Below are 15,369 nucleotides of genomic sequence, written 5' to 3' on the forward strand. Positions count from 1 at the left end.
TACTGTAGTATACCTGACACTCTGGGTACTGTAGTATACCTGACACTCTGGGTACTGTAGTATACCTGACACTCTGGGTACTGTAGTATACCTGACACTCTGGGTACTGTAGTATACCTGACACTCTGGGTACTGTAGTATACCTGACACTCTGGGTACTGTAGTATACCTGACACTCTGGGTACTGTAGTATACCTGACACTCTGGGTACTGTAGTATACCTGACACTCTGGGTACTGTAGTATACCTGACACTCTGGGTACTGTAGTATACCTGACACTCTGGGTACTGCAGTATACCTGACCTGAGCTTCCGTACAGGTCTTGACGTCATTAACTGTACTTCGCTCCATCACCCTCTCCTCCCTCTCACTAGCTTCTCTCACCTCCCTCTCACTAGCTTCCCTCACCTCCCTCTCACTAGCTTCCCTCACCTCCCTCTCTTTGCCTTCCATCGCGTCCCTCCGACTAGCTCTTTTCACTACCTACTATCACCACCACCACCCCTTCACTATAACCATCACCACCATCACCACCACCAACAGTATCACCATCACTTCCACAACCACCACCATCACTACCTTCACCACCATCATCACCCTCACTACCACCACCACCACCATCACCACCTCCACCATAACCACCATCATCACTCCCACAACCACCATCACCATCTCCACCACTATCATCACCTCCACAATGACCACCATCATCACCATCAACACCACTATCATCACCATCACCTCCTCCTCCATAACCACCATCATCACAATGACCACTATCATCACCATCACCTCCTCCACCATAACCACCATCATCACAATGACCACCATCATCACCATCAACACCACTATCATCACCATCACCACCTCCACCATAACCACTATCATCACAATGACCACTATCATCACCATCACCACCTCCACCATAACCCCCACTACCACCATCACCATCTCCACCACTATCATCACCTCCACAATGACCACTATCATCACCATCATCACCATCAACACCACTATCATCACCATCACCTCCTCCACCATAACCACCATCATCACCATCAACTATCACCACCACTATCACTATCACCACCTCCACCATAACCACCATCATCACAATGACCACCATCAGCATCACTATCATCACCATCACCACCTCCACCATAACCACCATCATCACAATGACCACTATCATCACCATCACCACCACTATCACTATCACCATAACCACCATCATCTCAATGGCCACTATCATCACCACTATCATCACCATCACCTCCTCCACCATCATCACAATGACCACCATCATCACCATCAACACCACTATCATCACCATCACCACCTTCACCATAACCACCATCATCACATTGACCACCATCATCACCATCAACACCACTATCATCACCATCACCACCTCCACCATAACCACCATCATCACAATGACCACTATCATCACCATCACCACCTCCACCATAACCTCCATCATCACAATGACCACCATCATCACCACTATCATCACCATCACCATCTCCACCATCATCACAATGACCACCATCATCACCATCAACACCACTATCATCACCACCACTATCACCATCTCCTCCACCATAACCACCATCATCACAATGACCACCATCATCAACACCACTATCATCATCACCACCTCCACCATTACCACCATCATCACAATGACCACCATCATCAACACCACCACCTCCACCATAACCACCATCATCCCAATGACCATCATCAACACCAACACAACTAACACCACTACTCTCACCTATACCCTCTACCATGACTGGTCAGTATTAATATATAACCAGTTAACTATTTTATTTGTTATCTAGGATATAATTATGGCTGGACAAGTTGGGTGTGCGTGGTAGGTTACACCAGACCGGCATCATGAGCAGTGTTCCTGTCACAAGCTCCTCCTCCCTCTCCTCTCCCTCCTCCATCGACATCAACTATGCCAAGGACATGAGGAGGATCGCAAAGGCACAGGCTACTATGACCGCAAAAATGGGAGAGAAGATGGTGATCAAAAACGCAATGAGGAAGTTACCCAAGCATAGAGCTGAGGCTGTGAAGCGAGCTGTTGCTGCCGAAGAGAGATTTAAGCGTGAGGCAGCAGCATACCTCAATAATGAGGAGGTTCCCCCCCGCCACCACCCACCCCCCTCCCGCGCCCTCTACTCCTTCTGAGGAGAAAGATGTGTTATTGTTGTGTTGTGTATAGTAGCAGCTAGCCGTCACTTCCCTGGGGTTAGGGAGTTGTGCCCGGCGTGTCCAGTTAACTGCTCTTTGTATAAATGTTAAATGTTTCTTGAGTACGTAATAATAAAGTGTGTGTGTGTGTGTGAGTACTCACGTATTTGTGCCTGCTGGATCGAGCTCTAGCTCATGGACCCCTCATTTCTAGCCGATGATTGTCTAATGCAATGACTCCCGGCCTATTTCCTTATAAGAACACTGTTTTTCCCAAAAACGGTGGGTTTTCTGAGGGGAAGAGAAAACGTACGTCTGGAAGCTGATTGTAACCGCCCCAAGCTGCGCGCGCAACGAGCCGAGGTTATATAAACTCGGACGCAGACTGCGTGGCCCTCTTCCCGACAAGCCAACAGCTGCTCTCTTACAAAACGCTGCTCACTGCTGCTCAGCGAGTCGTAAACACAGAAGTTTAGCATGCTCAACTGTTCCCCCAGCATGGACCCTACACCAGTTCCTATCAACAACGACTCGGAGCAACCCGTCAGGGGCGTCCTGCCCTTCTCAACATTTAAGGTAGTGTTTGTGTTGTTGGCGCGCCGGACCAGTGTTTGTGTTGTTGGCGCGCCTGACCAGTGTTTGTCTGTGTTGGCGCGCGCGCCCCTGAAGCACGCCTGTTGGTTCAGCCTTGGTGACCAAATGCAGGTGCAGTGGACCTAGAGGGGGAGTTGACCCTCGGTGTTATAGGGCACTGGTTTTTCTCCAGTAGGTGGCTGTTATTTGAAGCACAATCGGGAGGAGGCCTGTCCACCCCCCCATCACGATATGTGATTTGTCCTTCATATCTCAGAATTTCGCATAATATTGCATTTTAAGCAAGTTTTTTGCATTTTGTTTCGTACTAAAAATCATCGAATTTAGCAATATTTTGACGTTTATCATCCCCTTTTCCATTATGTGATTTAAACAAAATATCATCGAATTAGGCAATATTTTGCTATTTTTTCACGTTTTTGTGAATTTTCCGTTTATTGTTATTAATTCATTAAATATACGATAAAAATGATGCAAACACATAATTGATTAGAAATTAGTCTTAAATACTTCATTTTCAATCATCTATTTGTTTCTCGTTAAAATACTGAGTAAGATATTGAAAAGGGGAGAAGTTCGTTTTTTATTGCATATATCGACGTTTCAGCCGGATTAGAGTGGTTTTACGTGTACATCTTCCATCGGTAATATAAACGAAAAATCAGGAACATTTTAGTTAATTCTAATGAAAACACATTGATTTTTATCATTTGTATTGGAAACAACATTGTCATATGTCTTTTCTTGGATCTAAATAATACGAAACCTCGCTCTATGATTTGAAGTTAAAACCCTCAAATATGGTAAAATATTGACTTTTTTTACGTTTTTTTATGAAGTGTGATTTTACGTAAATTTATTCGTTTTACCAATATTTCGATACTACTTCATATTTTCAAATGATATGTGATTTGGCCTTCATATCTCAGAATTTCGCAAATTTTGCATTTTTAGGAATGTTTCTTGCATTTTGTTTCGTACTAAAAATCATCGAATTTAGCAATATTTTGACGTTTATCAACCCCATTTCCTTTATGTGATTTAAACAAAATATCATCGAATTAGGCAATATTTTGCCATTTTTCCACGTTTTTGAGAATTTTCAGTTTATTGGAATTAATTCATTAAAAATACGATAAAAATCATGCAAACACATAATTGATTAGATATTAACCTTAAATACTTCATTTTCAATCATCTATTTGTTTCTCGTTAAAATACTGAGTAAGATATTGAAAAGGGGAGAAGTTCGGTTTTTATTGCATATATCGACGTTTCAGCCGGAATAGAGCCGTTTTACGTGTACATCTTCCATCGGTAATATAAGAGGAAAATCAGGAACATTGTAGTTAATTCTAATGAAAACACATTGATTTTTATCATTTGTATTGGAAACAACATTGTCATATGTCTTTTCTTCGATCTAAATAATACGAAACCTCGCTTTATTATTCGAAGGTAAAATCCTCAAATTTGGTATAATAGTGACTTTTTTCACGTTTTTCATGATATTTTCATGATATTTGAAGGCCAAATCACATACCGTGATACTACATGAAATAGTATCGAAATATTGATAAAAATGAATATATTTACGTAATATCAAACTACATGAAAAACGTGAAAAAGTCATTATTATGCCAAATTTGAGGATTTTAACATCGAATCATAAAGCGACGTTTCGTTATTTTTTAGACCCTAAAAAAAACCGTATAAAGATGTTGCTTCCAATACAAATGATAAAAATCAATGTGCTTTCATTAAAATTAACTAAAATGTTCCTGATTTTCGGTTTATATTACCGATGGAAGATGTGTACGTAAAACCGTTCTAATCCGGCTGAAACGTCGATATATGCAATAAAAACAGAACTTCTCCCCTTTTCAATATCTTACTCTGTATTTTAACGAGAAACAAATAGATAATTGAAAATGAAGTATTTAAGGTTATTTTCTGATCAATTATGTGTTTGCATAATTTGTATCGTATATTTATGAATTAATAACAATTAACTGAAAATTCACAAAAACGTGGAAAAACGGCAAAATATTGCCTAATTCCATGATATTTTGTTTAAATCACATAAAGGAAAAGTGGATTCTAAAGGTCAAAATATTGCTAAATTCGATGATTTTTAGTACAAAACAAAATGCAAGAAAACTTGCTTAAAAATGCAAAATTTGTGAAATTCTGAGATTTGAAACCCAAATCACAAATCGTGAGAAAACATGAAGTAGTATCGAAATATTGGTAAAAACGAATATATATACGTAAAAACACACTACATGAATAACGTAAAAAAAGTCACTATATTATCATATTTGAGGATTTTGACTTCAAATCATTGAGCGATGTTTCGTATTATTTAGATCCAAGAAAAGATATATGATATATGATATCTTACTCAGTATTTTCACGACAAACAAATAGTTGATTGAAAATGAAGGTGTTTAAGGTCTCAAATACAAATGGTAAAAATCAATGTGTTTTCATTAGAATTAACTAAAATGTTACTGATTTTCCGTTTATATTACCGAAAAAAGATGTACATGTAAAACCGCTCTAATCCGGCTGAAACGTCGATATATGCAATAAAAACAGAACTTCTCCCCTTTCCAATATCTTACTCAGTATTTTCACGAGAAACATATAGTTGATTGAAAATGAAGTGTTTAAGGTTAATTTCGAATCAATTATGTGTATGCATCATTTTTATCATATATTTAATGAATTAATAGCAATAAACTGAAAATTCACAAAAACGTGGAAAAACAGCAAAATGTTGCCTAATTCGATGATATTTTGTTTATATCACATAAAGGAAAAGGGGATGATAAACGTCAAAATATTGCTGAATTCGATGATTTTTAGTACGAAACAAAATGCAAGAAAACTTGCTAAAAATGCAATATTATTCGAAAATCTGAGATTTGAAGGCCAATTCACATACCGTGATACTACATGAAATAGTATTGAAATATTGGTAAAAATGAATATATTTACGTAATATCAAACTACATGAAAAACGTGAAGAAGTCACTATTATACCAAATTTGAGGATTTTAACTTCGAATCATAGAGCGAGGTTTCGTATTATTTAGATCCAAGAAAAGAAATATGACAATGTTGTTTCCAATACAAATGATAAAAATCAATGTGTTTTCATTAGAATTAACTAAAATGTTCCTGATTTTCCGTTTATATTACCGATGGAAGATGTACACGTAAAACCGTTCTAATCCGGCTGAAACGTCGATATATGCAATAAAAACAGAACTTCTCCCCTTTTCAATATCTTACTCTGTATTTTAACGAGAAACAAATAGATGATTGAAAATGAAGTATTTAAGGTTTTTTCTGATCAATTATGTGTTTGCATAATTTTTATCGTATATTTATGAATTAATAACAATAAACTGAAATTTCACAAAAACGTGGAAAAACGGCAAAATATTGCCTAATTCCGTGGTATTTTGTTTAAATCACATAAAGGAAAAGTGGATTCTAAAGGTCAAAATATTGCTAAATTCGATGATTTTTAGTACAAAACAAAATGCAAGAAAACTTGCTTAAAAATGCAAAATTTGTGAAATTCTGAGATTTGAAACCCAAATCACATATCGTGAGAAAACATGAAGTAGTATCAAAATATTGGTAAAAACGAATATATATACGTAAAAACACACTACATGAATAACGTAAAAAAAGTCACTATATTATCACATTTGAGGATTTTGACTTCAAATCATTGAGCGATGTTTCGTATTATTTAGATCCAAGAAAAGATATATGATATATGATATCTTACTCAGTATTTTCACGAGAAACAAATAGTTGATTGAAAATAAAGGTGTTTAATGTCTCAAATACAAATGATAAAAATCAATGTGTTTTCATTAGAATTAACTAAAATGTTACTGATTTTCCGTTTATATTACCGAAAAAAGATGTACACGTAAAACCGCTCTAATCCGGCTGAAACGTCGTTATATGCAATAAAAACAGAACTTCTCTCCTTTTCAATATCTTACTCAGGATTTTAACGAGAAACAAATAGTTGACTGAAAATGAAGTATTGAAGGATATTATCTAATCAATTATGTGTTTGCATCATTTTTATCGTATATTTAATGAATTAATAACAAAAAACTGAATATTCACAAAAGCGTGGAAAAACAGCAAAATATTGCCTAATTCGATGACATTTTGTTTAAATCACATAAAGGAAAAGGGGATGATAAAGGTCAAAATATTGCTAAATTCGATGATTTTTAGTACAAAACAAAATGTAAGAAAACTTGCTTAAAAATGCAAAATTTGCGAAATTCTGAGATTTGAAGGCCAAATCACATATCGTGATAATACATGAAATAGTATCGAAGTATTGGTAAAAATGAATATATTTACGTAATATCAAACTACATGAAAAACGTGAAAAAGTCATTATTATGCCAAATTTGAGGATTTTAACTTCGAATCATAAAGCGACGTTTCGTTATTTTTTAGACCCTAAAAAAAGACGTATAAAGATGTTGCTTCCAATACAAATGATAAAAATCAATGTGTTTTCATTAAAATTAACTAAAATGTTCCTGATTTTCGGTTTATATTACCGATGGAAGATGTATACGTAAAACCGCTATAATCCAGCTGAAACGTCGATATATGCAATAAAAACAGAACTTCTCCTCTTTTGAATATCTTACTCAGTATTTTAACGAGAAACAAATAGTTGATTGAAAATGAAGTATTTAAGGTTAATTTCTAATCAATTATGTGTTTGCATCATTTTTATCGTATATTTAATGAATTAATAACAATAAACTGAATATTCACAAAAACGTGGAAAAACAGCAAAATATTGCCTAATTCGATGATATTTTGTTTATATCACATAAAGGAAAAGGGGATGATAAAAGTCAAAATATTGCTGAATTCGATGATTTTTAGTACGAAACAAAATGCAAGAAAACTTGCTTAAAATGCAATATTATGCGAAAATCTGATATTTGAAGGCCAAATCACATACCGTGATACTACATGAAATAGTATCGAAATATTGATAAAAATGAATATATTTACGTAATATCAAACTACATGAAAAACGTGAAAAAGTCATTATTATGCCAAATTTGAGGATTTAACTTCGAACCATTAAGCGACGTTTCGTTATTTTTTGACCCTAAAAAAAACCGTATAAAGATGTTGCTTCCAATACAAATGATAAAAATCAATGTGTTTTCATTAAAATTAACTAAAATGTTCCTGATTTTCGGTTTATATTACCGATGGAAGATGTGCACGTAAAACCGTTCTAATCCGGCTGAAACGTCGATATATGCAATAAAAACAGAACTTCTCCCCTTTTCAATATCTTACTCTGTATTTTAACGAGAAACAAATAGATGATTGAAAATGAAGTATTTAAGGTTATTTTCTGATCAATTATGTGTTTGCATAATTTTTATCGTATATTTATGAATTAATAACAATAAACTGAAAATTCACAAAAACGTGGAAAAACGGCAAAATATTGCCTAATTCCATGATATTTTGTTTAAATCACATAAAGGAAAAGTGGATTCTAAAGGTCAAAATATTGCTAAATTCGATGATTTTTAGTACAAAACAAAATGCAAGAAAACTTGCTTAAAAATGCAAAATTTGTGAAATTCTGAGATTTGAAACCCAAATCACATATCGTGAGAAAACATGAAGTAGTATCGAAATATTGGTAAGAACGAATATATATACGTAAAATCACACTACATGAATAACGTGAAAAAGTCACTATATTACCATATTTGAGGATTTTAACTAGCGAAGTTTCGTATTATTTAGATCCAAGAAAAGACATATGACAATATTGTTTCCAATACAAATGATAAAAATCAATGTGTTTCATTAGAATTAACTAAAATGTTCCTGATTTTCCGTTAATATTACCGATGGAAGATGTACACGTAAAACCGCTCTATTCCGGCTGAAACGTCGATATATGCAATAAAACCGAACTTCTCTCCTTTTCAATATCTTACTCAGGATTTTAACGAGAAACAAATAGTTGACTGAAAATGAAGTATTGAAGGATATTATCTAATCAATTATGTGTTTGCATCATTTTTATCGTATATTTAATGAATTAATAACAATAAACTGAATATTCACAAAAACGTGGAAAAACAGCAAAATATTGCAAAATTCGATGATATTTTGTTTATATCACATAAATGAAAAGGGGATGATAAACGTCAAAATATTGCTGAATTCGATGATTTTTAGTACGAAACAAAATACAAGAAAACTTGCTTAAAATGCAATATTATGCGAAAATCTGAGATTTGAAGGCCAAATCACATATCGTGATACTACATGAAATAGTATCGAAATATTGGTAAAAATGAATATATTTACATAATATCAAACTACATGAAAAACGTGAAAAAGTCATTATTATGCCAAGTTTGAGGATTTTAACTTCGAATCATAAAGCGAGGTTTCGTATTTTTTACACCCTAGAAAAGACGTATAAAGATGTTGCTTCCAATACAAATGATAAAAATCAATGTGTTCGCATTAAAATTAACTAAAATGTTCCTGATTTTCGGTTTATATTACCGATGGAAGATATACACGTAAAACCGTTCTAATCCGGCTGAAACGTCGATATATTCAATAAAAACAGAACTTCTCCACTTTTCAATATCTTACTCAGTATTTTAACGAGAAACAAATAGATGATTGAAAATTAAGTATTTAAGGTTATTTTCTGATCAATTATGTGTTTCCATAATTTTTATCGTATATTTCATGAATTAATACCAATAAACTGAAAATTCACAAAAACGTGGAAAAACGGCAAAATATTGCCTAATTCGATGATATTTTGTTTAAATCACATAAAGGAAAAGGGGGATGATAAAGGTCAAAATATTGCTAAATTCGATGATTTTTAGTACAAAACAAAATGTAAGAAAACTTGCTTAAAAATGCAAAATTTGCGAAATTCTGAGATTTGAAGGCCAAATCACATATAGTGATACTACATGAAAAAGTATCGAAATATTGGTAAAAACGAATATAATTACGAAATATCAAACTACATGAAAAACGTGAAAAAGTCACTATTATACCAAATTTGAGGATTTTAACTTCGAATCATAAAGCAAGGTTTCGTATTATTTAGATCCAAGAAAAGACATTTGACAATATTGTTTCCAATACAAATGATAAAAATCAATGTGTTTCATTAGAATTAACTAAAATACTCATGATTTTACGTTTATATTACCGATGGAAGATGTACACGTAGAACCGCTCTATTCCGGCTAAAATGTCGATATATGCAATAAAAACCGAACTTCTCTCCTTTTCAATATCATACTTAGGATTTTAACGAGAAACAAATAGTTGATTTAAAATGAAGTATTTAAGGATATTATCTAATCAATTATGTGTTTGCATCATTTTTATCGTATATTTAATGAATTAATAACAATAAACTGAATATTCCCAAAAACGTGGAAAAACAGCAAAATATTGCCTAATTCGATGATATTTTGTTTATATCACATAAAGTAAAAGGGGATGATAAACGTCAAAATATTGCTGAACTCGATGATTTTTAGTTCAAAACAAAATGCAAGAAATCTTGCTTAAAATGCAATATTATGCGAAAATCTGAGATATGAAGGCCAAATCACATATCGTGATACTACATGAAGTAGTATTAAAATATTGGTAAAAATGAATATATTTACGTAATATCAAACTACATGAAAAACGTGAAAAAATCCCGTATACAGGTTATGACAAATACATATACAGACCGACAAATACAATATACAGACCGTTATGCCAAATTTGAGGATTTTAACTTCGAATCATAAAGCGACGTTTCGTTATTTTTTAGACCCTAAAAAAAGACGTATAAAGATGTTGCTTCCAATACAAATGATAAAAATCAATGTGTTTTCATTAAAATTAACTAAAATGTTCCTGATTTTCGGTTTATATTACCGATGGAAGATGTACACGTAAAACCGCTCTTATCCAGCTGAAACGTCGATATATGCAATAAAAACAGAACTTCTCCTCTTTTCAATATCTTACTCAGTATTTTAACGTGAAACAAATAGTTGATTGAAAATGAAGTATTTAAGGTTAATTTCTAATCAATTATGTGTATGCATCATTTTTATCGTATATTTAATGAAATAATAGCAATAAACTGAAAATTCACAAAAACGTGGAAAAACAGCAAAATGTTGCCTAATTCGATGATATTTTGATTATATCACATAAAGGAAAAGGGGATGATAAACGTCAAAATATTGCTGAATTCGATGATTTTTAGTACGAAACAAAATGCAAGAAAACTTGCTAAAAATGCAATAATATGCGAAAATCTGATATTTGAAGGCCAAATCACATACCGTGATACTACATGAAATAGTATCGAAATATTGATAAAAATGAATATATTTACGTAATATCAAACTACATGAAAAACGTGAAAAAGTCATTATTATACCAAATTTGAGGATTTTAACTTCGAATCATAGAGCGAGGTTTCGTATTATTTAGATCCAAGAAAAGACATATGACAATGTTGTTTCCAATACAAATGATAAAAATCAATGTGTTTTCATTAGAATTAACTAAAATGTTCCTGATTTTCCGTTTATATTACCGATGGAAGATGTACACGTAAAACCGTTCTAATCCGGCTGTAACGTCGATATATGCAATAAAAACAGAACTTCTCCCCTTTTCAATATCTTACTCTGTATTTTAACGAGAAACAAATAGATGATTGAAAATGAAGTATTTAAGGTTATTTTCTGATCAATTATGTGTTTGCATAATTTTTATCGTATATTTATGAATTAATAACAATAAACTGAAAATTCACAAAAACGTGGAAAAACGGCAAAATATTGCCTAATTCCATGATATTTTGTTTAAATCACATAAAGGAAAAGTGGATTCTAAAGGTCAAAATATTGCTAAATTCGATGATTTTTAGTACAAAACAAAATGCAAGAAAACTTGCTTAAAAATGCAAAATTTGTGAATTTCTGAGATTTGAAACCCAAATCACATATCGTGAGAAAACATGAAATAGTATCGAAATATTGGTAAAAACGAATATATATACGTAAAAACACACTACATGAATAACGTAAAAAATGTAACTATATTATCATATTTGAGGATTTTGACTTCAAATCATTGAGCGATGTTTCGTATTATTTAGATCCTAGAAAAGATATATGATATATGATATCTTACTCAGTATTTTCACGAGAAACAAATAGTTGATTGAAAATGAAGGTGTTTAAGGTCTCAAATACAAATGATAAAAATCAATGTGTTTTCATTAGAATTAACTAAAATGTTACTGATTTTCCGTTTATATTACCGAAAAAAGATGTACACGTAAAACCGCTCTAATCCGGCTGAAACGTCGATATATGCAATAAAAACAGAACTTCTCTCCTTTTCAATATCTTACTCAGGATTTTAACGAGAAACAAATAGTTGACTGAAAATGAAGTATTGAAGGATATTATCTAATCAATTATGTGTTTGCATCATTTTTATCGTATATTTAATGAATTAATAACAATAAACTGAATATTCACAAAAACCTGGAAAAACAGCAAAATATTGCAAAATTCGATGATATTTTGTTTATATCACATAAATGAAAAGGGGATGATAAACGTCAAAATATTGCTGAATTCGATGATTTTTAGTACGAAACAAAATGCAAGAAAACTTGCTTAAAATGCAATATTATGCGAAAATCTGAGATTTGAAGGCCAAATCACATATCGTGATACTACATGAAATAGTATCGAAATATTGGTAAAAATGAATATATTTACATAATATCAAACTACATGAAAAACGTGAAAAAGTCATTATTATGCCAAATTTGAGGATTTTAACTTCGAATCATAAAGCGACGTTTCGTTATTTTTAAGACTCTAAAAAAACCGTAAAAGATGTTGCTTCCAATACAAATGATAAAAATCAATGTGTTTTCATTAAAATTAACTAAAATGTTCCTGATTTTCGGTTTATATTACCGATGGAAGATGTGCACGTAAAACCGTTCTAATCCGGCTGAAACGTCGATGTATGCAATAAAAACAGAACTTCTCCCCTTTTCAATATCTTACTCTGTATTTAACGAGAAACAAATAGATGATTGAAAATGAAGTATTTAAGGTTATTTTCTGATCAATTATGTGTTTGCATAATTGTTATCGTATATTTATGAATTAATAACAATAAACTGAAAATTCACAAAAACGTGGAAAAACGGCAAAATATTGCCTAATTCCATGATATTTTGTTTCAATCACATAAAGGAAAAGTGGATTCTAAAGGTCAAAATATTGCTAAATTCGATGATTTTTAGTACAAAACAAAATGCAAGAAAACTTGCTTAAAAATACAAGATTTGTGAAATTCTGAGATTTGAAACCCAAATCACATATCGTGAGAAAACATGAAGTAGTATCGAAATATTGGTACAAAAAAAACAGAACTTCTCCCCTTTTCAATATCTTACTCAGTATTTTAACGAGAAACAAATAGATGATTAAAAATGAAGTATTTAAGGTTATTTTCTGATCAATTATGTGTTTGCATAATTTTTATCGTATATTTCATGAATTAATAACAATAAACTGAAAATTTACAAAAACGTGGAAAAACGGCAAAATATTGCCTAATTCGATGATATTTTGTTTAAATCACATAAAGAAAAAGAGGATGATAAAGGTCAAAATATTGCTAAATTCGATAATTTTAAGTACAAAACAAAATGTAAGAAAACTTGCTTAAAAAATGCAAAATTTGCGAAATTCTGAGATTTGAAGGCCAAATCACATATCGTGATACTACATGAAATAGTATCGAAATATTGGTAAAAACGAATATATTTACGTAATATCAAACATCATGAAAAACGTGAAAAAGTCACTATTATACCAAATTTGAGGATTTTAACATCGAATAATAAAGCGAGGTTTCGTATTATTTAGATCCAAGAAAAGACATTTGACAATATTGTTTCCAATACAAATGATAAAAATCAATGTGTTTCATTAGAATTAACTAAAATGTTCCTGATTTTCCGTTTATATTACCAATGGAAGATGTACACGTAAAACCGCTCTATTCCGGCTGAAACGTCGATATATGCAATAAAACCGAACTTCTCTCCTTTTCAATATCTTACTCAGGATTTTAACGAGAAACAAATAGTTGACTGAAAATGAAGTATTGAAGGATATTATCTAATCAATTATGTGTTTGCATCATTTTTATCGTATATTTAATGAATTAATAACAATAAACTGAATATTCACAAAAACGTCTAAAAACAGCAAAATATTGCAAAATTCGATGATATTTTGTTTATATCACATAAATGAAAAGGGGATGATAAACGTCAAAATATTGCTGAATTCGATGATTTTTAGTACGAAAGAAAATGCAAGAAAACTTGCTTAAAATGCAATATTATGCGAAAATCTGAGATTTGAAGGCCAAATCACATATCGTGATACTACATGAAATAGTATCGAAATATTGGTAAAAATGAATATATTTACATAATATCAAACTTCATGAAAAACGTGAAAAAGTCAGTATTATGCCAAATTTGAGGATTTTAACTTCGAATCATAAAGCGAGGTTTCGTATTTTTTACTCCCTAGAAAAGACGTAAAAAGATGTTGCTTCCAATACAAATGAAAAAAATCAATGTGTTCGCATTAAAATTAACTAAAATGTTCCTGATTTTCGGTTTATATTACCGATGGAAGATGTACAGGGAAAACCGTTCTAATCCGGCTGAAACGTCGATATATTCAATAAAAACAGAACTTCTCCCCTTTTCAATATCTTACTCAGTATTTTAACGAGAAACAAATAGATGATTGAAAATAAAGTATTTAAGGTTATTTTCTGATCAATTTTGTGTTTCCATAATTTTTATCGTATATTTCATGAATTAATACCAATAAACTAAAAATTCACAAAAACGTGGAATAACGGCAAAATATTGCCTAATTCGATGATATTTTGTTTAAATCACATAAAGGAAAAGGGGATGATAAAGGTCAAAATATTGCTAAATTCGATGATTTTTAGTACAAAACAAAATGTAAGAAAACTTGCTTAAAAATGCAAAATTTGCGAAATTCTGAGATTTGAAGGCCAAATCACATATAGTGATACTACATGAAATAGTATCGAAATATTGGTAAAAACGAATATATTTACGAAATATCAAACTACATGAAAAACGTGAAAAAGTCACTATTATACCAAATTTGAGGATTTTAACTTCGCATCATAAAGCAAGGTTTCGTATTATTTAGATCCAAGAAAAGACATTTGACAATATTGTTTCCAATACAAATGATAAAAATCAATGTGTTTCATTAGAATTAACTAAAATACTCATGATTTTACGTTTATATTACCGATGGAAGATGTACACGTAAAACCGCTCTATTCCGGCTAAAATGTCGATATATGCA

Source organism: Procambarus clarkii, chromosome 56, assembly GCF_040958095.1.
Source record: "Procambarus clarkii isolate CNS0578487 chromosome 56, FALCON_Pclarkii_2.0, whole genome shotgun sequence".
NCBI classification, from domain to species: Eukaryota; Metazoa; Arthropoda; class Malacostraca; order Decapoda; family Cambaridae; genus Procambarus; species Procambarus clarkii.